The sequence below is a fragment of the Pleurodeles waltl genome, unplaced genomic scaffold, assembly GCF_031143425.1.
Source record: "Pleurodeles waltl isolate 20211129_DDA unplaced genomic scaffold, aPleWal1.hap1.20221129 scaffold_37, whole genome shotgun sequence".
Lineage (NCBI taxonomy): Eukaryota > Metazoa > Chordata > Amphibia > Caudata > Salamandridae > Pleurodeles > Pleurodeles waltl.
The window spans coordinates 9,318,106-9,345,018 of record NW_027150076.1 but is presented as its reverse complement, the minus strand read 5'-3'; the positions used below and the strand labels follow the sequence as shown (position 1 = coordinate 9,345,018).

The 26,913-nt window shown below is 46.1% G+C and overlaps 1 pseudogene; it reads right to left on the bottom strand.

Moving 5' to 3' along the window:
• The window catches only part of LOC138276136 (zinc finger protein 850-like), a 69,741-nt pseudogene extending 57,041 nt beyond the window's left edge, over positions 1–12,700 (bottom strand).
• Positions 12,701–26,913: the final 14,213 nt, after the last annotated feature.

Here is a 26,913-nt window from a genome sequence, read left to right as displayed (position 1 = left end):
CATAAATAGCACCATGGTTTCTTTACTTGATTAGAAGTGGATTTGGACCCACCCCCCCCCCCACCAGAGTGTTTTTGTGGACCTGATGAAGACTCATTTTTAGATTTGTCCCCACCCTTGTCTGAAGACTTACCATCCTTCTTCTTGCCATCCTTGTCACCCCCTGTATGAACTTTTCTGTTCACTCTTGTTCTGACCCATTTGTCTGCCTTTTTCCCAATTCTTGGGGAGAGGTCAGATCTGAGTCCACTAGATATTGGTGTAACAAATCAGAATCACAATTATTCAAAATATGCTCTCTCAGGATTAGATTGTACAGGCTTTCATAGTCAGAAACTTTACTGCCATGTAACCACCCCTCCAAGGCCTTCACTGAATAGTCAACAAAGTCTACCCAGTCTTGTGAGGACTCTTTTCTGGTTTCTCTGAACTTAATCCTGTATTGCTCAGTGGTTAAGCCAAATCCATCCAAGAGTGCATTCTTCAAAACTGTAAAATTATTGGCATCATTTTCCTTCACAGTAAGGAGCCTATCCCTGCCCTTTCCACTGAAAGATAGCCATAGGATAGCAGCCCACTGCCTTTGAGGGACCCCCTGAACCACACAGGCCCTCTCAAGTGCAGCAAACCACTTGTTAATGTCATCCCCCTCCTTGTAAGGGGGAACTATCTTATGCAGATTCCTAGAATCATGCTCTCTCACAGGATTGCTATCTGGAATACTGCTGCTGCCACCATGGGGTCCTAACCCCAACCTCTGTCTCTCTTTTTCTAAGTCTAGGGAATCCCTGTCTAGAGCCAGCTGTTGCTGTTTAAGCTTCAGCCTGGACTCTTCCACTCTCAACTTATTGAGTTCCCTTTCTAACATCTTGTCATCAGGGTGGGTGGGTTGGGAATGTTTTGACACAGAAGAAAGATTTGAATGAGCAGAGGGAGATCTGTCCCTAACAGTTGGCACCCTAACAACCTGGCCTCCAGGAACAAAAACATCCCTACTGTGATGGGAGCTTCTATTACTACCAGCATTGCTAGGTGGTCTGCTAAGGGGCAGATTAAGAAGGGAACCCTGCAACACTCCTACTGGGGGCTCCCCTGAGTCAGAGTGTGAGCTATCTATCAACTTTTCAGATGAGGTGCCACCCTGGGCCTTATCATTCTCAATAAGCATATTAGACAGTAACTCTCTAGAAGGGTTCTTTCCTACCACTAAACCTCTATCAATGCAGAGACTCCTTAGGCTCTTAAAGTTAAGGTGGTCACAAGTTGTATTGACCAAATTAAGAGGAGTTCCTACACCAGACATGATAGAAAAAGGTTTAGAGACAGATAAAAGATGGAAAAAGTTTCAGGACTTTTTAAAGAACAGGAAAAAAAACGTTTTCAACTTTTTGAAACTTTTTTGAAAGTTTAGGAGTACTTTTCAGCACTTAGCAGATAGTGTAAGAGAAGAAAAGCAAAACTTGTTGGTTAGGTGTACATACACTGAACTTGTTTTGTATATTTTTCTCTTATGAAAAGTACAAAATGACAAAGTGGTAAGTAGTTGCAAGTACTTATCCCACCACTGCACAACCAACGTAGGAGGATGTCCTGGCTTGTAGTGGGTACCAAGGGGTACTTACACTCTGTACCAGGTCCAGTTATCCCTTATTAGTGTAGAAGAGGTGTTTCTAGCAGCTTAGGCTGATAGAAGGTAGCTATAGCAGAGCAGCTTAGGCTGAACTAGGAGACATGCAAAGCTCCTACTATACCACTGGTGTCATATGCACAATATCATAAGAAAACACAATACACAGATATATCCAAAGAAGAATTCCCCAAAGCAGAGACCCTAAATAGCCAGAAAAGGAGGTTTGGCTACCTAGGAAGGAGGATAGGCTAGTAACACAGGTAAGAGCCTATCAGAAGGAGTCTCTGACGTCACCTGCTGGCCCTGGCCATTCAGAGCAGTCCAGTGTGCCAGCACACCTCTGAATCCAAGATGGCAGAGGTCTGGGGCACGCTGGAGGAGCTCTGGGCACCTCCCCTGGGAGGTGCAGGTCAGGGGAGTGGTCACTCCCGTTTCCTTTGTCCAGTTTCGTGCCAGAGCAGGGCTGGGGGATCCCTGAACCGGTGTAGACTGGCTTATGCAGAGATGGGCACCATCTGTGCCCATCAAAGCATTTCCAGAGGCTGGGGGAGGCTACTCCTCCCCAGCCCTGACACCTTTTTCCAAAGGGAGAGGGTGTAACACCCTCTCTCTGAGGAAGTCCTTTGTTCTGCCTTCCTGGGCCAGGCCTGGCTGGACCCCAGGAGGGCAAAAACCTGTCTGAGGGGTTGGCAGCAGCAGCAGCTGCAGTGAAAGCCCGGGAAAGGTAGTTTGGCAGTACCCGGGTCTGTGCTAGAGACTCGGGGATCATGGAATTGTCTCCCCAATGCCAGAATGGCACTGGGGTGACAATTCCATGATCTTAGACATGTTACATGGCCATGTTCGGAATTACCATTGTGACGCTATACATAGGTAGTGGCCTATGTATAGTGCACACGTGAAATGGTGTCCCCGCACTCACAAAGTCCGGGGAATTTGCCCTGAACGATGTGTGGGCACCTTGGCTAGTGCCAGGGTGCCCACACCCTAAGTAACTTAGCACCCAACCTTCACCAGGTGAAGGTTAGACATATAGGTGACTTATAAGTTACTTAAGTGCAGTGGTAAATGCCTGTGAAATAACGTGGACGTTATTTCACTCAGGCTGCAGTGGCAGGCCTGTGTAAGAATTGTCAGAGCTCCCTATGGGTGGCAAAAGAAATGCTGCAGCCCATAGGGATCTCCTGGAACCCCAATACCCTCGGTACCTCAGTACCATATACTAGGGAATTATAAGGGTGTTCCAGTATGCCAATGTGAATTGGTGAAATTGGTCACTAGCCTGTTAGTGACAATTTAGAAAGCAGAGAGAGCATAACCTCTGAGGTTCTGGTTAGCAGCGCCTCAGTGAGACAGTTAGTCATCACACAGGGAACACATACAGGGCACACTTATGAGCACTGGGGCCCTGGCTGGCAGGGTCCCAGTGACACATACACTAAAACAACATATATACAGTGAAATATGGGGGTAACATGCCAGGCAAGATGGTACTTTCCTACACACAGTTAATATATGTCTGGAGGTGGGGGGCGGCCATGGAGAGAGTAGGAGGCCCACAGAGTCCATCAAGCTTAAGTCTCTGTGTTCTGTGGCCAAGCTCAGTACAGGGAGCAGATATCCGATCTTTCCAAAGCTTTCATATCAAAGTACCTCACAACACCATGTTGGGAAAAGTTGAGCAGGTGAACATGGAGCCTCATGAGAAGGCCTGGAGTACAAGACTACTTCTTCAAGGGAGGTACATTCTTGTCCAATCCTTTTTCTGTGCTGATGTTCAGTGTTTCATGTAAAAAGGTGCATTTTAGTCTGGCTTATAAGGTTACCCCTTATTCAGAAAATTTGGAATTTGGCCCAAGACAGCTAGCCACTTTAATTAAAAGTTGTTCCCAAACGTTTGAAGGGGCCAAGTCACTACAAAGTACATTGTTTGTGTCGGTGCTGTTAAGTTCCATGGAAACCAGTTCCTAAGAGATGCAGTCACTATGATTTCTTGGATATTGTAGGAGAGTACCATCTTGCCTGGCATTGCCATTTACCAATAAGGAGAGAGGTGCACTGTTGGAGAAGCATCCATCAACACAAATCCTCCTTGGCGCAGGTGGGAAACTTAATTGTGCATGGAACAATTTGAATTGGAAAATAAAGCAAACAGCAGAGATAAAGACCGAGAAGAGCACAGAGCTGGATAGCAGTCAATCAACATGAGATAATAAATTCTGTGAGGGACAGGACCTCTGCCAGCTGTTTTGTTTGTTGCTGCCATGGAGGAAGGACACACCCCACTGCAGCTCATGGCCTGTATTGTTAAATAGGGTCAAAACAGGATTGAAACCTTTTGGTCATTTTATATCACAAAGCTATGGTAACCCATCATGTACCTGCTCGTGTGTGCAGAGCCTTTTCCTGTACCTCTCTGCAGAGGCTGCTGCTGCTGTCTGTTGTATTTTCATGTGTTGAATTGTTTTCTTTCTTCTATCGTCGCCTCAGCACAACCAGTCCACGGAAAAAAATCTAAGTGCTATGAAGTGGCCAGCGCTTCAGTTGGAATGGGGCTGAATAAATAGAGACCAGTGCGTGTGGGAGGGGGAGAAGAAAAAGACGCAGGGGGAAGAGAAGAATCAGGATTTGGGTGGGTGAGAAGAAAGTAAACAAGAACTAGAGATTGCTCTGATAAAAAATATAGGCCCAGATTTAAGAAAAGTGGTGCTTCATTACATGAAGCGCCATTTTTCTTGCGCCCCATTGTGCCACTAACGCACCAAGTGTGCGCTGTATTAATGATACAGCGCACCATGGAGCACGTTAGGATTAATAGCGTCATGATTTCTGATGCTATTGTGGTACTTTGCAGGATTAGTGGCAACAATTTTGGCACTAATCCTGCAAAGTACATAGAGGCCCATTATAAACAATGGTGTGCCTCAATTTAATGCCTGCACTGAGCTGGCATTAAAAATGACGAGAAAAATGGTGCAGTGGAATCTCACAGATTCCACTGGGCCATATTTCTGGGCCCCCTAATGGAGGAACGCCCCCTTGCATGCATTATGTCTGGCGCAGGCATAAGGTGGCGCCAGGGTTTACAAAGTGGCACAATGCATGTATTGCTCCACTTTGTAAATTTGGCACAACGTTTTTTCCAATCTAACAAGAACATTAACATAAAAAAATGACGCTAATATGGTGCTGGGTGGCACTAGGCTCTTCTTAAATTTGGGTCATAGTACCCATGGTTGCAAATCATTGCAGGAGCCAAAAGAATAAATGAAGGATATCAGAAGCTCCGCACGGGCCTCAGCAGAGTAACAAGCCCATCAAGCAGGAGGGAGGAAGAAGGGGCACTGCTGGAAGCCGGCGAGAGCAGGGGGAGGAGTGAGCAGAGCCAGCAATACTGAGAGGAAGTGTGGTGGACATGAAGCGGGCGCCGCCCAGGGCAAGGGACAGGAAAAGCGGGGATGAGGCAGTGCGGTAGCGGCTGGATGCCAAACTTGCGTTCAACTTTGACGGGAGCAGCTGTGTTACCATTTTGAACCTGAAAATGAGTTAAAGTTGACATAAAAAGTAGTGCGCTGACAAATATATACATTAAGAACAGAGTAAGCGTACATGTAACATGGGTAGTTGCCATGGGAGGAAACCAAGCAACGAAAGGAGAGACAAATACAACTGACCAGTAAAAAACTCACATTTACGAGATTAAAAGCAACGGGCAGCAAAGGGGGGGGCACATACTTAACAGAATAGATAACATTTCTTGAGGAGATAGCGCATGTGCTGCCTAGGGGAAACATAAAAAGGGCAATAAGGATGGACCCTGCTGTTACAGGCCCATTTCATTGAAATAATCAAGAGTGAGAGTAATTGGGAGAGTTCTATTGAGAAGGTTAACTGTGTGGGCTAGTGAACATGAGCCTTTCTCTGATGTATAATATGGCTTCCAGCCTGGGAAGGGCAACGTGGGCCAAGGTTTAAATCTCTACCTACTTGTAGCCAAGTACACCAAGGCAAAGACAGGCTCCCTTCATTTGGGGTTTATGGACTTCAGCTCAGCTATGGACAGGGTTAACAGGGCTAAGCTCTGAAACATGTTGATGGGCGTGGGTTTTGATAAAACGCTGGTTACTTTTCTTAGAGACTTGTATTTGGACCTTACCATTACTGTCTGTTATGGGCCCGCTGGAGAGTGTACATCTAAATTTGCCTTGAATTGTGGTGTTAGACAAGGCTGGATACTGGCCTCTTTTTTATTTATTTTCTATATAAATAACCTGAAAAGGGTCCTGTGTGCAGAAGGGCATGATCTACCAAGGGTGAACCGTTTGTACTTTCTCCTTGTCTCATGTCTCTTTTTTAGTTTTCACCATACTTTCTGCATCTCGCTCTGTTGTTCTCTTTTTCTCATTTCTTTCTGTCAATTCAATTCATCGTTCATTACTCAAATTCACTATTTCATTATCAGAAGGGCACACGTCGGGGGAGGATGCAGTTTGATGGAGGCCCCCTACTATTTTTTAGAAAAGGGACTCAGTTCCACCTCCGCCCCAGCCTGCGGCTGGGAGGTGTTACCTGGTGGATGGCACTGCAGGTTCTTGCATTTGCAAATACTGGCATCAGAGTGTTTGTAACTACCCGTCCCACCAGCATCGTCCCCTTTATTTGTGTGAATGGCACAAGAGAGCAACAGAGAACATGACAAAATTAACCCTTCTATTGCTTGACACACTGTATATGTGAAACACCTTTGTGATTTGGAGCTGGGTAAAGAACACCATCAGGAAACAAACACAAGTTGGCAGCACATTTTATTTATTTGCTGAAAGTTATATAATAATATAATTTCCAAGTTCCACATATCTGTTTAATATTATTTACACTTTCAGCCATTTCCGAGTTTAGTTACAGATTGATAGTGGGAAAAACATGATGCATAAAAAGTAAAACCAAAATGTTCTTTTAACATTATTTTATGTTTATTGTTTTTAAAATAGGCCGTCGACCTTTCACATGAGGATTATTATAAGGGCCTGACATCACTTTTTGTGACATCATTGCAATTTGCATATGAGAAGGGTCCCCCTCCCTTTCTTTCTCACAACTTGTGCCCTGTTTATTGGCATGACGTTAGTCTATGGGTATTGAAAATAAATATATAAATTCACAGGTATTCAAGCCGTTCCTCTAGTGGTGTCACACATTGCAAGTATTTGGCTGCTTCTTCTTTATATTTTCACTTTCTTTCATTTTGATCCCTCTTTCTTTGTCTCGCTCCCTTTATCTCTCTTTTGCCCTCTATATCTGCCACACTCCTTCTTGCTTTAGCTTCATGAATGTCTCTGCCGCTTCTGACATTCAGACAACAAATCCTTCTGAACATTTGAGAATAAGGGACAACTGGTGTGGAAGAGGAGTTGCAGGATGTGCAATTGATCGTCCTAGCAATTAAATGTTTTTGATGTGGGATTTAACTATTTCACCCCATTCTTCAAACAGAATCCGCTGGTTCAGTGGCTTCATTCTGGTAAAAATAAGATCTCGGCAAGTCACAATATTCATGGGGGGAGTCAAGCCAGAGTCACACTTAGGCCCTCATTTCGAACTTGGCGGTTAGGCCCGCCATGCCGGCAGTGGTGGCTAAAGCCGCCAGACGGCATGGTGGGCCGAACCGCCATATAAAGAACAGGGTGATGGCCGCCAACGGCAGCCGTCACCCACCGCCATGCTCGGAAACGCCATCTGTCAGGGTACCTGCGCTACCTGCGGATAATGTTTCAAATGCTGCAAGCCTTTTCCTGGCGGGATGTCCCGCCAGGAAAAGGCTGGCGGAGGGGGTTCCCAGGGGCCCCCGTGCAGGCACCCGTCGCGCATGTCACTGCCCGATTTACGGGCAGTGACATACGCGACGGGTGCTGCTGCACCTGCCGCACAACAACATTGGCGGCGGCTTCTCATGGAGCCGCCCTAAATGTTGCGCCCGTGTTCCCCGCCAGGCCGGTGGGCGGAGACACTGTGTCCCGCCGTGTTCGTAATGAGGCCCTTAGTTATAAGGTCCAAAGAACGAGCGGATACATCAACTGATTCAATGCTTAAATGATGCAGCAAACATTATGAAAGAGCAAGGTATACTCTTTTGGATTAAAAATAGGCTGTTTCCTGAACACCTGTGCTTCACTTTAGTTCAATACATATACTGCAGAGGCATTTGTTATTAGTAATATATACATTTTACCAATGGAGGTTCCCATCTCCAGAGCCCTGACAACACGTCCATGAGCGAAACGATAGGTGACAATTTGTCATATGCACTGTATTTATACTGCCAATATTTTTGTATGTGGGACAGTCTTATAGCATGTTAAACTACAATAAAGTGACCTCACTATGTGTAAAATGTTAAAATGTCTTTTTTGAACAAGGCTAAACGTGGGATAAGTCAGGATACACTACTTTCTTCACTCACATAAACAAAGATTACAGAGACAGTATACTTAGAAAATAGAATAAAAAATTTAAAATTAGGAATTGACTGAAAAAAACAAAGGTTAAAGGGGCGTTATATGGCTGTGGAAAAGCTACATAGTTTACATTTGCTAGAATTTTAGCACTGCATGTTCTTACTGGGCTCTGAGGCACAGCCTCCCATTTTAAGAAACAAAACACATAAAGCAGTTTGTTCGAGACCTAGGAAGAACAAAGTTCTAGATGTGATCTTTGGAGGTGCGTTTCCACCCTCAGACAACCATAACTTTTTCCCCTTGCTCACTCTTCGCCCGTTCATGGTGCTTATAGTTTTATGAGAAACTCTTTATAGTGGGTTCTGTCATTTCACAATAATTCCTCTCAAGAATTGTGCCATCATGCCCCGATTCTGTCCTTTACCCAATTAGGATTTGGTTGAATAATTCTCTGTAAATAAGAAAGTCATAAAACACATTTATATACAATTAATCTAACAGTGAATCATTTACGTAGTGAGCAGTCAGCCAAGAACCAGCTCAATGTTAAATATCCCTGGGAAGTGCCACTATGATGGGTGCATTGACAGGTGCATGTGAGGATGGACATTAGCATTGCTTCTTCCATGTCAGGCATTGGGTGGTAAGTATCGTGCACTGCAAGCATTAACCCTGAGAGTTACAGCTCACATTCTGCTGCTTTTACGTCTTGTGCTTTTGGACACTGTTCTCCGGCTACTGCCAGTGAATCATCAATGTTGTATGAAAATGACCAAACACCACGATCAGCTGTGAACATTCACCAGCGTGTGCTTGTTAAACTAGTTCTTCTTGCAGGGACTCAGTCGAGGTGTGTTGGGTTTATGGGTTTTATCACTAACCCCTCAAGTTAGCTGAAAGTACCCTTGTTAGTCCCAGTATTGTTCAGAGTGCTGCCTTTACAGGTAGCAGGAACAGGTGTGCTTGGATGTTTTTCTTTGCAACTGAATAAAAACCAACAATGTTTCTTTCATTTTAGTCAACAATGTGCTAGTCTCCCAATGTGCTTCCTGGTACGTCATGTTGTTTTGTTATGTGTGCAAAAGTGAACAATCACTGAGAATAGACACGTTTTATAATTCTACAGGTATCGAGATTTGTGTTTTTTCTTTTCTGACTAGACGGGTCTTCTACGATCTGGTATTTGAATGTCCCACATCATTGACATTTTAGCTTTCTCTGTAATTCCTTCATGTTGAAATAACTGCACTTTTTTGCTCCTGTCTATGCCCTCAGATGGTTCATTATTATTGTTAATCTTCTTAAGTTCTTTCCAGACTCGCTGCACCGCTAGGATTATTTCCATGTGAGTGAAATGAAAGTGTTCGCTGAGGACTGTGTGGAATCGAAAATTGACAAAAGCTCTTCACAATTTCAGTGCACTTCTAGGTCTTCCCACTGTGTGTTTGCTCATGACTTCTAGACAGCTGATAATTGACAAAAGCAGTTCTGACATTCATTGCAATGTTTTTGTTTTTCTTCTGTGTGCGTTTGCTGATGTACCAATAGGTTTAATAACTGACAAAAGCTATCCACACATTCACTGCACCCAAAAGGCTTTTCCCCAGTGTGTGTCCACTGATGAATCCTTAATGTTGAAAAGTCACTGAGACTATTTTCACATTCACTGCATTTGACTAAAGCTCTTCATACATTCACTGCACTTGAATGGCTTTTCCGCTGTATGTGTGTTCCTTGATATATTTGTAGGCCTGGTAAACTAAAGCTCTTCACACATTCGGGGCAATTGAAAGGCTGTTCCCCTGTGAATGTTCCCTGATGAATCCTTAATGTTGGTACGTTCCTAAACCTACTTCCACATTGACCGTAAAAGTATTGTTTACCCCCTGTGTGTTTGCTGATGTCTTCGTAGTTTTGATAATCAACTGATCCTATTCACACATTTACTGCACCTTTATGTCTTTCCCTGGTGTGTATTCGTTGATGCTTTTGTAGGCCTGATAAGTGACTAAGGTGGTCATTACGACCCTGGTGGCCGGCGGAACACTGGCGGTAATACCGCCAACAGGCTGGCGGTGTTCCACCAGTGTATTATGACCGTGGTGCATTAACCAAGGCCATAACGCCAGTCCCTCCACTATACCGCCAGGCTTCCGCCGGGTGGTCATAATCCCCAGGGAGGCGCTGCAAGCAGCTCTGCCCTGGGGATTATGAATCTCCAACCGCCAGCCTGTCCATGGCGGTAAACACCGCCATGGAAAGGCTGGCAGTAAGGGGGACTTGGGGTGCCCCTGCGGGCCCATGCACTTGGCATGGGCAGTGCAGGGGCCCCCAGACACAGCCCCATCGCGCATTTCACTGCCTGAATTTCGGGCAGTGAAATGCACGACAGGTGCTGCTGCACCCGCTGCCCATCAACATCTATTATGAGCCGGCTTCAATGTTGATGTGGCTTGTCCGCTGGCCCAGCGGAAATGTCAAAATAGGGTGCCACGGATACCGCCAACACTGTTCATACAATTCACTGCACTTCAATGTTTTTTCTCCTGTATGCATTTGCTGATGATTCCTTAATGCCGAAGAATCACTAAAACTACTGCCACATTCACTACAATGTTAAGGATTTTCTCCCGTGTGTGTGCGCTGATGTCTATGTAGGTGTGATACCTTACTAAAGCTCTTCCCACATTCACTGCACTTGAATGGTTTTTCCCCTGTGTGTGTTCGTTGATGAGTCTCTAATGATGAAGCATAACTAAAAGTTCTGCCACATTCACTGCACTTGAATGGCTTTTCCCCTGTGTGTGTTCGTTGATGAGTCCCTAATGATGAAGCATAACTAAAAGTTCTGCCACATTCACTGCACTTGAATGGCTTTTCCCCTGTGTGTGTTCGCTGATGAATCCTTAATGATGAAGAGTAAATAAAAGTGCTGCCACATTCACTGCACAGGAAGGGCTTTTCCCCTGTGTGTGCGCTGATGTCTTTTTAGGTTTGATAAGTGACTAAAGCTCTTCAGACATTCACTGCACTTGAATGGTTTTTCCCCTGTGTGTGTTCGCTGATGAATCACTAATGATGACGCACAACTAAAAGTGCTGCCACATTCACTGCACTTGAATGGCTTTTCCCCTGTGTGTGTTCGCTGATGTCTTTTTAGGTTTGATAACTGACTAAAGCTCTTCAGACATTCACTGCACTTGAATGTTTTTTCCTCTTTGTGTGTTTGCTGATGAATCCTTAATGATGAAGAGTAAGTAAAAGTGCTGCCACATTCACTGCACTTGAAGGGCTTTTCCCCTGTGTGTGTTCGCTGGTGTCTTTGTAATTGTGATGACATACTAAAACACTTTGCACATTCACTGCACTTGAATGGTTTTTCCCCTGTGTGTGTTCGCTGGTGTCTTCGTAGGTGTGATGACATACTAAAACACTTTGCACATTCATTGCACTTGAATGGTTTTTCCCCAGTGTGTGTTTGCTGATGAATCCTTAATGATGAAGAGTAAATAAAAGCGCTGCCACATTCACTGCACTTGAATGGTTTCTCCCCTGTGTGTGTTCGCTGGTGTCTTTGTAATTGGGATTCCCCTGTGTGTGTTTGCTGATGTCTTTGTAATTGTGATGACATACTAAAGCACTTTGCACATTCACTGCACTTGAATGGTTTCTCCCCTGTGTGTGTTCGCCGATGTTTTTGTAATTGGGATTCCCCTGTGTGTGTTTGCTGATGTCTTTGTAATTGTGATGACATACTAAAGCACTTTGCACATTCACTGCACTTGAATGGTTTCTCCCCTGTGTGTGTTCGCTGATGTCTTTGTAATTGTGATGACATACTAAAGCACTTTGCACATTCACTGCACTTGAATGGTTTTTCCCCTGTGTGTGCTTGCTGGTGTCTTCGTAGGTGTGATGACATACTAAAGCACTTTGCACATTCACTGCACTTGAATGGTTTTTCCCCTGTGTGTGTTCGCTGATGAATCCTGAGTTGTGAAGAATCACTAAAACTACTTCCACATTCAGTGCAATGGTATGGCTTTTCCCCTGTGTGTGTTTGATGATGTCTTTGGAGGTGTAATAATTGACTAAAGCTCTTTAAACATTCACTGCACTTAAATGGTTTTTCCCCTGTGTGTGTTCGCTGATGAATCCCTAATGATGAAGCATAACTAAAAGTGCTGCCACATTCACTGCACTTGAATGGTCTTTCCCCGGTGTGTGTTCGTTGATGCTTTTTTAGAACTGATAGTCGACTAAAGCTCTTCTCGCATTCACTGCACTTGTATGGTTTTTCCCCTCTGCGTGTTTGCTGATGGCTCTGTAATTCTGGTAATTGACTGATGCTCTTCACACATTCACTGGACTTGAATGGGTTTTTTTCTGTGTGAGTTTTCTGATGGTGCTTTAATTGAGGTGAGAAACTAAAGCTCTCACTAAATGTGTATGATTTGTTTTTCGTGGTTAGTGTCTGTGGGTCGGGTATATATTTGTCTACAGCCCAAGTCTGTGCTTCCTGATGAGCCATATGGCTGATAAAGCACTTTTACGTTTGATTTCTGAATTAAAACTAGCGTTCAATAGCCATTAAATACGTGTCACACTCATATATAAAATATGATGTAGGTGGTTGTGACTTTAGATTGGATTATGGCTATGCACGCTTGCAGGTAGAGATTCATCTCCCTTCTGGCCGGTGCAAATTGGAACAGTCTATTGTATTGTAGACAGCAGAACTCCTCTTTCCTTTACCCTTCAGGTGTTTGGCTCCACTCTGTTGTGCTTTTCTCTGGTTGCTGTGATTTGACCAGGAAGAGTTTGCAATACACGCAGAGCATTGAATGATGGTCTGTTATCACTTTAGAAAACAAAACACTGCTGTAACATCATACTGATCCCATGACCAAAGCTGGTGTTGGACACACGTTTATACAAGAGGTAGTTTGTTATTGTTGTTGTTGCTGCCTTCATTTTCAAGCAGTCATTTCTTCGTCTTGTGGTGTTGAGGTGCACAGCTCAGATTCTTACATCCACTGAATTGCCCTTAAATGCTTCTTCCAGGATCAGTTTATGAGCAGGTTTCTCAGTTGCTGTCTGTATTGATATTTTCCTGAATACCAAGGTGAGTGTTGGTGACTGTTCTTTGCAGATCTGCAGTTTTATCTTCTTTATTCATAATAATGTCATACATTCAAGGCTTGTTTTCTGTTGGATGTGAAGATATAAAAAATTACTAAATGGAAATGTGAATACACAATATTGAACTGGTTGTAAATTACATCTCTACTTAACCGTCTTTGAAACTTAGCAAGGAATACTTCACCATACACGGATATTTAACTAAACGTTTTGTTGAACATGTCACATCGTATTATCTTCTGAAAAGGAGGGGATTTACCAGCATTCACAAAGTAACTTAGTAAAGGAAGGATGCTTACGGAGTGCCTATGTCACAAAGTATTAACTTCTGAAAAGGAGGTGATTTACCAGTGTTCCCAGAGTAACTTAATAAAGGAAGGACGATCACGAAGTACCTATGTGGTACTGGCGCTGCTTTAGGTAGATGCAAATGGATAAGATTTAATTTAAAGAAGAACTGATTGTGGAAAAACAGAGGGATCAGGCTGGGCTGCTGTTATCCAATAACTCTTCAGGAAATATATAACAAAGGTAACTCTTCAGGAAGTATATAACAGAAATACCTCAATTCACACACTTCAAATAAATGCTTCCCTGTTCACATTGGATCAGCTCAAATGCCAACTCCTGCCTTCACCTTACTGTTCATCAAGTCACCTTTGACACTTTCAAAAGCTCCCCTGGTTCAAGCATTACTGTTTTTTTCTAACCTGAAAGATTGGAGCATTATTGTGAGTTGAGGTGGGCTTCCTATTGCCATAACACCTGCCCATCTCCCTCAAACTAGCAGAGCTTATAGTGCCTGATTCTGGCCCTGAAAGACAACTTAAAAAGATGCAGCTCCTTCCAGGGCCTTTTTGTAAAAAAGAATGAGTGGTTGATTGTAACGCCCAACCTTTACATTATCTGCACAAATAAGGCAAACAAACATTGAGTCATATAATTTATTATTCAACAATATCAGTCATTAAGAGAATCCATCACAACTAATAATTCACCGGGTATATCCCCGCAACGGATGTGTGCATTTAACCTTTTTCCTCTTTTTCTGCCTTCACATGGTATCTGACTTAATGTTGTAAGTTTGGGACCTAGGATGCTACTTTGTGACTGGATGGGCATTGGGCAGATCGGTGTGAGTTATCCACAGGTGAGGCTGCATTTCTACCTTTCCATATTTCTTATATTCAAGTTTACCTCATTTCCTGTCCTTCAGCTCCCTTACGTCTGGACACTCACTCTGCAGCGTTCAGCAGAAGTCAGATAATGGCCTTACAGTCAAGAGGCCACGGATGTCAGCATAGGGATTACAAGCTTATTTTTGGAAGCTCGCCTGTGAGGTACAAACAGAGGAGGCACATAGGTATTTGTCTATGAGGTACATACAGAGAAGGTGCACCGGTAGGTGCTTAGGAGGAACAGAAGAGGTGCAGAGGTAGGTGCGAATGAGGTACAAACAGAGGAGGCGAACAGGTAGGTGTTCATGAGGTACAAACAGAGGAGGCGTACAGGTAGACGTGTATGAGTTACAAACATAGGAGGTGCATAGGTAGGTGCATGTGAGGTAGAAACAGGAGGTGCACATGTAGGTGCTTATGAGCTACAAACAGAGGAGGTGCACAGGTAGGTGCCTATGAAGTACATACAGATTAGATGCAGAGGTATGTGTTTCTGAGGTATAAACAGAAGAGGTGGACATGTAGATGCCTATGATGGAGTGAATGTTTGATTTGTTCCGTACTCCGTCCATCATCTGTTCTTTTTGCTTTTGTCGCCCGAAGTTCAGGCACCCGACTACCTCTGCTCCAGCCGGTAGTGCCTCTCTTTGACCCCTTGTCAACTTCAGCTGTGATGCTCTCTGCCCCATCCTTCTGGGAAGCGCTGGCAAGTTGGGAATTCTCTCACTCTTCCAGTCTTTGCCAAGGAAATAGTACTATTGATGCCCATGTGAAACGTGTGTGTCTATGGGGCATGCATAGGCACTTGGCTCTACCTGTTCTTTCTGTACACAGGAGGCGTGCACCCTGCCCTCCATCCACCCACATTTCAATCTGCGTTTTGCCTGCTACGTAGTGGAAAGGTGTTAACCAAAAGTAATTACCATACAGCATGGTCAACAACAATACAAACTTCCCCATATGCGAGAACGACTAAAGAATAGCTGGCGGTAGCATACACTTCGTCACACCCCCAGAATAATTACATGTGTAATCTGACTGATTGATGGAACGTTTGCAGTTTTTTTTTTCACCACCATCTTAATTACATTTTGTTCGCATTGAACATAATTTCAGCGTAGTGGGACAGAAAAATCAGGTACAATTGCTATAAACCAATAAGACTGCAACTGTAAAGGAAAATTGCAATTTTTTTTCCTAAGTACCCAGACGTTAGGTTACACCTAATTTTTTTATTTTTTTCCTTTAAAAAATGGACCTGATTTGCTTCTAACCTAGGCACAATTTGACAAATCTAAACAAAATCTGGCATAAAACTGGAATTTATTTTTTAGTCCAGTTCGATCTGCTAATAAGTGTGGCACAGTTTGATAAATCGGCATAGAATTTAGCAGAGTATTAGGACACTTGTAATAGGCCTCAAGAAAATGACAGAAGGCCTACTCTGATCAACACACGACGTAGAAAACAAATGTGCAGCGGTGTACATGATACATGAAAAGTACAGGCCTCGGTTTGAATACAATGGTCAAGTAGGGATGCAGGGACAGAAAGGAGAATGAAGAGAGAGGCCAGGTGCAGAGTAAAAGCAGTCACAGTCCGACTTCGCATGCCATAGATAATTTAGAAGGACGCATACACAAAGGAGAGTCTGAGCCACTTTCTGATTCCAGGGTTAGGAGAAGGGGTAAATCATGACAGGCTGAAAGGGAGACACAGCACTAGATGTTTGTGTTTCAAGGTTGGCAGGGAGTGGGAGAGAGACCGTAAAACTTCAAAGTTGGCAGACGCGTAGGGAAGACATATTGATAGAGCTCAAAGGGTAGGATTGAAGGTCACTGTGTATGTAGGAAGATATATATGTATTATATCTGATCTGTTATACCTGAATTTTAGTAACAGGTAGTCAGATAGCATTTAAAGAATTATAGTCTTTGTTAATTGTAAATGTAATGAAGGAGGTGGAACTTAGGTGCCCACCAAGAGCAAAGAAATCGCTGTTTGTAAGAGCTGTGTTGAGTGTGGCTTCAGTTACAGAACTGTGCTGTACTCCCGGCCGTATTTTATTTACTTATAAATATACTCAATTATTATTAGAATTGTGTCACTTCTTTATTTCTGACAAAAACTCAACTACATTTTGGCGAGCGGCAGCCAGGAGCCCGCTACTTCCTCAAGTCCCTGGATGCAGCTGAAGGAAGCACCGCCGGTGACGCTTGAATAGAACATTGCGCTCAAACCAGGTGAGAATTACACCTGTTTGTTCAAGCGGACGGGCGACATTCCAGAGCCTGCTTACCTAAAGAGTAGGAGGGGTTGGGCTTCGAACTCTGATAGTTAAAAGTGCATAATTCTGTGGTAATTGTAGTATGGGGAAGTAAGTGCATGCACGATTTGTGTGTTTTAAAAAAAAATACAATGTTGATGTAGAAATGAAATGTGATATCCCGGCCAGGCTGGAAGACACACAATTGCCCTTATTATGACAATGGCGGTAAATCCCACTTACCGCCACGCTGACTACCGTCAGCATACCGTCACATACCGCTGCGGCGGTGGATATCCGTTCACCATATTAGGACACACATACACCAATACATCACTATTTAGCCACACACACAAGTCCGCCACACCAAAGGTCAGCGATAAACTGGCGGTATCAAAACCCACACCGTTACGCCAACAGAACAACGCCCATCACATTATGACCCACGAATCACCACAGAGGACATTCAATGGCGGTAAACCATTGGCGGTACATACTGCCGCGCTCAGAATATACACACACATACAAAGCAGCACAACATTGGACAATTCAGGCTACACACACCTGACACCCATACACAAACCACACACACACACACACACACCACTATAAAATACACACCCACAATACCCACAACCCTTTACCATTACAAACAATTGCAACAAGATAGACACCACGACCACAGACAAGACCAGAGCCACACACCACCATCACCTATACACCACCCACGCACCTCACAACATGTAGGAAGGTAGCCCCCATCTAGCATTGTTACCCCCACTTTTGGCCTGTGTGTGAGTATATGTCAGTGTGTTTTTACTGTCTCACTGGGATCCTGCTAGCCAGGACCCCAGTGCTCATAGTGAAAACCCTGTTTGTCAGTGTGTTTTATATGTCTCACTGGGACCCTGCTAGCCAGGACCCCAGTGCTCATAGGTTGTGGCCTGAATGTGTTCCCTGTGTGGTGCCTAACTGTATCACTGAGGCTCTGCTAACCAGAACCTCAGTGCTTATGCTCTCTCTGTCTTTAAAATTGTCACTGCAGGCTAGTGACCATTTTTACCAATTCTGATTGGCACAATGGAACACCCTTATAATTCCCTAGTAAATGGTACCTAGGTACCCAGGGTATTGGGGTTCCAGGAGATCCCTATGGGATGCAGCATTTCTTTTGCCACCCATAGGAAGCTCAGACAATTCTTAAACAGGACTGCCACTGCAGCCTGAGTGAAATAACATCCAAGTTACTTCACAGCCATTTTCACTGCACTTAAGTAACTTATAAGTCACCTATATGTCTAACCCTCACCTAGGGAAGGTTAGGTGGAACGTTACTAAGTGTGAGGGCACCCTGGCACTAGCCAAGGTGCCCCCACATAGTTCAGGGCAATTTTCCCGGACTTTGTGAGTGCGGGGACACCATTACACCCGTGCACTACATACAGATCAATACCTATATGAAGCTTCACAGTGGTAACTTCGAATATGGCCATGTAACATGTCTAAGATCATGGAATTGTCCCCCCATGCCAAATCTGGTATTGGGGTACCAATCCCATGCATCCCCTGGGCTCCAGCATGGTCCCCGGGTACTGCCAATCTAGCTCTCTGGGGTTTTCACTGCAGCTACTGCTGCTGCCAACCCAAAGTCAAGCGTCTGCCTTCCTGGGGTCTGGGCAGCCCAGTCCCAGGAAGGCAGAACAAAGGATTTCCTCTGAGAGAGGATGTTACACCCTCTCCCTTTGGAAATAGGTGTTAAGGGCCTGAGAGGAGTAGCTTCTCCTGGCCTCTGGGAATGCTTTCAAGGGCACAGATGGTGCCCTCCTTGCATAAACCATTCTACACAGGTTCAGGGATCTCCCAGCCCCTGCTCTGGTGTGAAACTGGACAAAGGAAAGGGGAGTGACCACTCCCCTGTCCATCACCACCCAGGGGTGGTGCCCAAAGCTCCTCTAGTTTGTCCCAGACCTCTGCCATCTTGAATGAAGAGGTGTGAGGGCACAATGGAAACCTCTGAGTGGCCAGTGCCAGCAGGTGACATCAGAGACCCCTCCTGATAGGTCCTTACCTGGTTAGGGGGCCAATCCTCTTCTGAGGGCTGTTTAGGGTGTCTCCTGTGGGTTTCTCGTCAGATAACAAATGCAAGAGCTCACCAAAGTTCCTCTGCATCTCCCTCTTCGACTTCTGCCAAAGATCGACTGCTGACTGCTCCAGGACGCCTCCAAAACCGCAAGAAAGTAGCAAGACGACTACCAGCAACATTGTAGCACCTAATCCTGCCGGCTTTCTCGACTGTTTCTTGGTGGTGCATGCTCTGAAGGCTGTCTGCCTTCACCCTGCATTGAAAGCCAAGAAGAAGAAATCTCCCGTGGGTCGACGGAATCTTCCCCCTGCTAACGCAGGCACCAAACTTCTGCATCACCGGTCCTCTGGGTCCCCTCTCATCTTGACGAGTTTAGTCCCTGGAACACAGGAGCTGGATCCAAGTGACCCCGACAGTCCAGTGGTCCATCTGTCCAAATTTGGTGGAGGTAAGTCCTTGCCTCCCCACGCCAGACAGTAATCTTGTGTACTGCGTGATCTGCAGCTGATTTGGCTTTTGTGCATTTTACAAGGAATCCTTTGTGCACAGCACATCCCAGGTCCCCAGCACTCCATCCTGCATTGCTCAACTCGCTGAGTTGACCACCGGCTTTGTGGGACCCTCCTGTGTTGCTGAGCGTCCCCTCTGTCTCCTCCTCCAAGGAGCGACCTCCTGGTCCTTCATGGGCTCAGGCAGCACCCATTTTCTTCAACTGTGACCTTTGCAGCTAGCAAGGCTTGTTTGCGGTCTTTCTGCGTGGACACAACTCTGCATCCTCCAGCACGCCGTGGGACATCTTCTGTGCAAAGGAGAAGTTCCTGGCATCTTCCGTTGTTGCAGAATCTTCAGCTTCTTCCACCCGAAGGCAGCCATTTTGCACCTTCAGCTGGGATTTAGTGGGCTCCTGCCCCACCTGGACACTTTTGTGACTCTTGGACTTGGTCCCCTTCCTTTACAGGTCCTCAGGTCCAGGAATCCATCTTCAGTGTTTCGCAGTCAGTTGTTGTCTTTGCAGAATCTCCTATCACGACTTTAGTGCGTTTCTGGGGAAGTAGGGTAACTTTACTCCTACTTTTCAGGGTCTTAGGGTGGGGTATCTTGGACACCCTTAGTGTTTTCTTACACTCCCAGCGACCCTTTACACACTACACCAGGCCTGGGGTCCCTAAGTGGTTCACATTCCACTTTCTTAGTATATGGTTTGTGTTGCCCCTAGGCCTACTGCATCCTCTTGTATTCTACAGTGTTTGCACTACTTTTCTAACTGTTTACTTACCTGATTTTGGTTTGTGTGTATATTTTGTGTATTTTACTTACCTCATAAGGGAGTATATGCTCTGAGATATTTTTGGCACATTGTCACTAAAATAAAGTACCTTTATTTTTAGTAACTTTGAGTATTGTGATTCTTATGATATAGTGCTATATGATATAAGTGGTATAGTAGGAGCTTTGCATGTCTCCTAGTTCAGCCTAAGCTGCTCTGCTATAGCTACCTCTATCAGCCTAAGCTGCTAGAACACTACTAATCTACTAATAAGGGATAACTGGACCTGGCACAAAGTGCAAGTACCATCAGGTACCCACTATAAGCCAAGCCAGCCTCCTACACAACACACACCCCAAAACATCACCCTACACACCCTCACCAATACTGCTTACACAACACCCGTGGCACCACAACAACACCCCAGATTCTCTCAGGAGGAGCTCAGGGTCATGGTGGAGGAAATCATCCGGGTAGAGCCACAGCTATTTGGAGCACAGGTGCAGCAGATATCCACTGCTAGGAAGATGGAGCTATGGCGGAGGATCGTGGACAGGGTCAACGCCGTGGGACAGCACCCCAGAACAAGGGATGACATCAGGAAGAGGTGGAACGACCTACGGGGGAAGGTACGTTCCATTGCAGCAAGACACCAGCTCGCTATACAGAGGACTGGCGGTGGACCTCCACCTCCTCCCAGACAACTAACAACATGGGAGGAGCAAGTCTTGGCAATCATGCACCCTGAGGGCCTGGCAGGAGTTGGAGGAGGACTGGACTCTGGTAAGTCAACTCTTTACTACTTTCACCCCCTACCTGCATGCCATCACATACCCCTACCCTCACCCTCACTCCACCACTTCCCACACACCCCAACATCACATCTCACTCATCCCAATGCCAAGCCCTTCATGCCATACCAATGCATGGACACCACTCACAGACCTGCATGGACACCTATCACTAAAGCATGCACACTAGAGAGAATCAGGTAGCCCACCACATACAACTCACACATGTTAGAGCAGCCAGGGCACATACAACCAAAGAGGGCAAGCCACACATGCGCAATATGTCACAGACAGAAACACTAACACTGCATTTACATCCCCACAGGTATCCCAGCCAATGTCAGTGGAGAAGAGGTGCCAGAAATTTCCAGTCCCCCCACAGATGAGGCCCACAGTGATGACAGCAGCTCTGGTCACCTGGATCTGGATGACCAACCTGGCCCATCAGGTACCTCTGAACAGTCGGTTACCCAGGCACAGTCACACACCACCACAGAGCCTCCCCCCTCAGGAAACACCACAACAGCACCCACCCAGCATCCCCATGCCTCTGTCCCCAGGACACATCAATCAGCAGTGTGTCCACCACTACAGGGGTCAGTGGGAGTGGGCACATGGTTCAGGGGACAGAGGCACAGGACAACCGGGAAACTGGGAGGAGTGCTGTGCGCCAGGGGGAGGACAAGCCCAGGGAACCGACTCTCCAGGAGGCACTCACCGAGATCCTAGGAGCATACCAACATTCCCAGAATACGCTGGGCCAGATCCTGGACAACGTGCAGGAGAACAGGCGGCTGCAGGAGAGACAGTACCAGGGGGATCAGGGAGGACTTGAAGGCCATCAACACCACCCTGGTCTCCATTGCAGGTGTCGCGTGGGCTCTCATTATCCTAAATGAGACTACTGGATTTCTAGGCAGCAGGATCGATAACGGTGTGGGGGACCGAGTCTGACCCACGTGTAAGGAACTCTGTCACCCTAATCCGGTTTTTGCTCCGGCTAACTAGCAGTGCCTCATTTCTCGCACGGGGAAGAGATGATTGGGCAGCCGAGCACATGACATCTTTGGAACTTCTCAGGGAAGTCGTGGTCACTCAGATCCAAACCAACTCTCTCATTTACAATATGATCTCATATACAAATGACAAAGACAGTATAAGTTTTATATAACGATTTAATAAAACGACTGTATTTTAGAGAATAAGGCATGAGCCGCAATAACCAGAACCATACAACACAGTAGGATTGAAATAGTTACCAGGAGAGTAAAACATAAGAATAAAGCAATCATTGTGTATTATAGTTTTTACTCTCCCTCTGCTTGTTCTATTTCGAGCACAGCATGTTAAGCTTCTAGCTTGCCTGTCTGTATCACTGCGGAGACATCAGCCCTCATACCTGAGCAAAGGCCTGTGATCTTGGTTCAGCATCTGCAACGAGGCAGTCAGCATCAAGTTGTGGTTCCCTGGTCGGAATCTCCCTCTTGCGTGTATTGGGACAAGGAAGTTATTTTATAACCTACATGTCAGCGTGATCACAAAATGTCCCTATGCAAAAATGCCAAGATTAAACTCCTACCACGTCTATCGGCAATGTACCAGACTGTATCCTTGACTGAAGCACTGAGTGAATATGTTATGGAGAACTCAAGTGCTGAAGTATGCAAAACAGTGTGATATGAATAGAAAAACAACACCGTAGAACTGGCTATCTGAAAATAACAGTACGAAGCCTAATAAAAAGCATTTAGAGCAAAGTGCACAGAGGCTCTAAACTACCTGCAAATGAATAAAATACATCCAGGGCAAAGTGCACAAAGGCCTAAGGCCTAAAGCTAACGCTGTTCTGGCAGACGTGGCCAACATTATGAGGGAGGCAGTCTTACAACAGCGGGCCCCTGCCACTAGCCAGACAACTGAACTGCCCTCCACCTCTGCTGCCGCTAGTGGACAGGAGGGCCTGCCACAGGACCAACAGGCCACCAGCATCCCTCCCCCTGCAGAAGGAGAACCACCCCGCAAACATTCCCTGCGATCCAGGCAGAAGCAAGAGACTATTGCCAAGACCCCCGCCAGGAAATAAGACTCTCCTGATTGTCCCCCTTGTGTCCCACTCTGTCACCCTGTCCACCTTGAACTGCCATTGCTCCCCTTCCTATGCCCCCTTGGACAATGCACCTTTACTACAAATAGACTGGAACAATACCCTGGACTTTCCTCCATCATCACCCTGGCCGATTGCATTTCCCCCTTTTCTTCTTAGCATTGCAATAAACACACTTTGAAAAAATACAAGTATGGAGTATGTGAAATGATTTAAGTATGTATTCTTTTAATAAGGTTCAAACATTGCAAATCAACTGTACAGTAATGTGCACATAGGATAGACGTGTAGTTAGCTGCAGTGAACACACCAGGACAATAGTGGGGCACCAACATCTGCAAAAAGAGTTGCCAAAGGGTACAGTGAGTGGACATAGAAGTGGGAAATCACAGCCTGCCAGTGACAATGTGAAACAAAAAAATGACAATGAAATGTGAAGTTACACTGCCTTACCTGTGTGTCATTGGAAGTATTGTCGAATCACTGCAGTTCTGTTGTCCTCATCCTCATCATCTGCCTCCTCATCTTCACTGTCCACAGGGTCCATTGCTGCCACGCGGCCATCTCCAGCCTCCTCCTCCTGCAGAAAAGGCACATGGTGTCTCAAGGCAAGGTTATGCAACATGCAGCATGCCAAGATTCTCTGGCAGACCTTCTTGGGTGAGTAGCACAGGGATCCTGTTAGATGGAGGCACTGAAATCTGGCCTTCAGGAGGCCAAAGGTACGTTCAGTTATCCTTCTTGTTCGCCCATGTGCCTCATTGTAATGTCCCTCTGCCCTTGTCCTGGGATTCCTCATAGGGGTTGTAGGAGGCTGGACTGGCTTGTAGTGAGTACCAAGGGGTACTTGCACCTTGCACCAGGCCCAGTTATCCCTTATTAGTGTATAGGGTGTCTAGCAGCTTAGGCTGATAGATAATGGTAGCTTAGCAGAGCAGCTTAGGCTGAACTAGGAGACGTGTGAAGCTACTACAGTACCACTTAGTGTCATATGCACAATATCATAAGAAAACACAATACACAGTTATACTAAAAATAAAGGTACTTTATTTTTATGACAATATGCCAAAGTATCTTAGAGTGTACCCTCAGTGAGAGGATAGGAAATATACACAAGATATATATACACAATAGCAAAAATATGCAGTATAGTCTTAGAAAACAGTGCAAACAATGTATAGTTACAATAGGATGCAATGGGGAAACATAGGGATAGGGGCAACACAAACCATATACTCCAGAAGTGGAATGCGAACCACGAATGGACCCCAAACCTATGTGACCTTGTAGAGGGTCGCTGGGACTATTAGAAAATAGTGAGAGTTAGAAAAATAACCCTCCCCAAGACCCTGAAAAGTGAGTGCAAAGTGCACTAAAGTTCCCCTAAGGACAAAATAGTCGTGTTAGAGGGAAAATGCAAAGAAAACACAAATCAGCAATGCAACAACGATGGATTCCTGACTGAGGGTACCTGTGGAACAAGGGGACCAAGTCCAAAAGTCACAAGCAGCTCGGAGATGGGCAGATGCCCAAGAAATGCCAGCGGTTGGTGCAAAGAAGCTCTTACTAGGCTGAAGAACTGTGAATACTGCAGGAACGACAAGGGCTAGAGACTTCCCCTTTGGAGGATGGATCCCCCACGCCTTGGAGAGTCGTGCAGAAGTGCTTTCCCGCCGAATGGACGCCAACAAGCTTTGCTACACGCAAATCGTGCGTTTGGCGTTTTTGGACGCTGCTGGGGCCCAGGAGGGACCAGGAGGTCGCAAATTGGACCTGCAGAGAGAGGGGACGTCGAGCAAGACAAAGAGCCCTCACTGAAGCAGGTAGCACCCGGAGAAGTGCCAGAAACAGGCACTACGAGGATGCGTGAAACGGTGCTCGCCGAAGTTGCACAAAGGAGTCCCACGTCGCCGGAGACCAACTTAGAAAGTCGTGCAATGCAGGTTAGAGTGCCGTGGACCCAGGCTTGGCTGTGCACGAAGGATTTCCGCCGGAAGTGCACAGGGGCCGGAGAAGCTTGCAAAGTCGCGGTTCCCAGCAATGCAGCCCAGCGAGGTGAGGCAAGGACTTACCTCCACCAAACTTGGGCTGAAGAGTCACTGGACTGTGGGGGTCACTTGGACGGTGTCGCTGGATTCGAGGGACCTCGCTCGTCGTGCTGAGAGGAGACCCAAGGGACCGGAGATGCAGCTTTTTGGTGCCTGCGGTTGCAGGGGGAAGATTCCGTCGACCCACGGGAGATTTCTTCGGAGCTTCTGGTGCAGAGAGGAGGCAGACTACCCCCACAGCATGCACAAGCAGGAAAACAGTCGAGAAGGCGGCAGGATCAGCGTTACAGAGTTGCAGTAGTCGTCTTTGCTACTATGTTGCAGGTTTGCAGGCTTCCAGCGCGGTCAGCGGTCGATTCCTTATCAGAAGGTGAAGAGGGAGATGCAGAGGAACTCGGCTGAGCTCATGCATTCGTTATCTGAAGTTTCCCCAGAGACAGAGACCCTAAATAGCCAGAAAAGAGGGTTTGGCTACCTAGGAGAGAGGAAAGGCTACTAACACCTGAAGGAGCCTATCACAAGGAGTCTCTGACGTCACCTGGTGGCACTGGCCACTCAGAGCAGTCCAGTGTGCCAGCAGCACCTCTGTTTCCAAGATGGCAGAGGTCTGGAGCACACTGGAGGAGCTCTGGACACCTCCCAGGGGAGGTGCAGGTCAGGGGAGTGGTCACTCCCCTTTCCTTTGTCCAGTTTCGCGCCAGAGCAGGGGCTAAGGGGTCCCTGAACCGGTGTAGACTGGCTTATGCAGAATTGGGCACATCTGTGCCCAACAAAGCATTTCCAGAGGCTGGGGGAGGCTACTCCTCCCCTGCCTTCACACCATTTTCCAAAGGGAGAGGGTGTCACACCCTCTCTCAGAGGAAGTTCTTTGTTCTGCCATCCTGGGCCAGGCCTGGCTGGACCCCAGGAGGGCAGCTGCCTGTCTGAGGGGTTGGCAGCAGCAGCAGCTGCAGAGAAACCCCAGGAAGGGCAGTATGGCAGTACCAGGGTCTGTGCTACAGACCACTGGGATCATGGAATTGTACCAACAATGCCAGGATGGCATAGAGGGGGCAATTCCATGATCATAGACATGTTACATGGCCATATTCGGAGTTACCATGGTGAAGCTACATATAGGTAGTGACCTATATGTAGTGCACGCGTGTAATGGTGTCCCCGCACTCACAAAGTTCAGTGAATTGGCTCTGAACAATGTGGGGGCACCTTGGCTAGTGCCAGGGTGCCCTCACACTAAGTAACTTTGCACCTAACCTTTACCAGGTAAAGGTTAGACATATAGGTGACTTATAAGTTACTTAAGTGCAGTGTAAAATGGCTGTGAAATAACGTGGACGTTATTTCACTCAGGCTGCAGTGGCAGGCCTGTGTAAGAATTGTCAGAGCTCCCTATGGGTGGCAAAAGAAATGCTGCAGCCCATAGGGATCTCCTGGAACCCCAATACCCTGGGTACCTCAGTACCATATACTAGGGAATTATAAGGGTGTTCCAGTAAGCCAATGTAAATTGGAAAAAATGGTCACTAGCCTGTCAGTGACAATTTGGAAAGAAATGAGAGAGCATAACCACTGAGGTTCTGATTAGCAGAGCCTCAGTGAGACAGTTAGTCACTACACAGGTAACACATTCAGGCACACTTATGAGCACTGGGGCCCTGGGTTACCAGGGTCCCAGTGACACATACAACTAAAACAACATATATACAGTGAAAAATGGGGGTAACATGCCAGGCAAGATGGTACTTTCCTACACAACCCCCCCCAAACGAAGGACAATAAGACTAGCCATTACCTGATGAGTCTTCATTGTCTAAGTGGAAATATCTGGAGAGTCCATCTGCATTGGAGTGGCTACTCCCAGGTCTATGTTCCACTGTATAGTCCATTCCCTGTAGGGATATGGACCACCTCAACAATTTAGGATTTTCACCTTTCATTTGTTTTAGCCA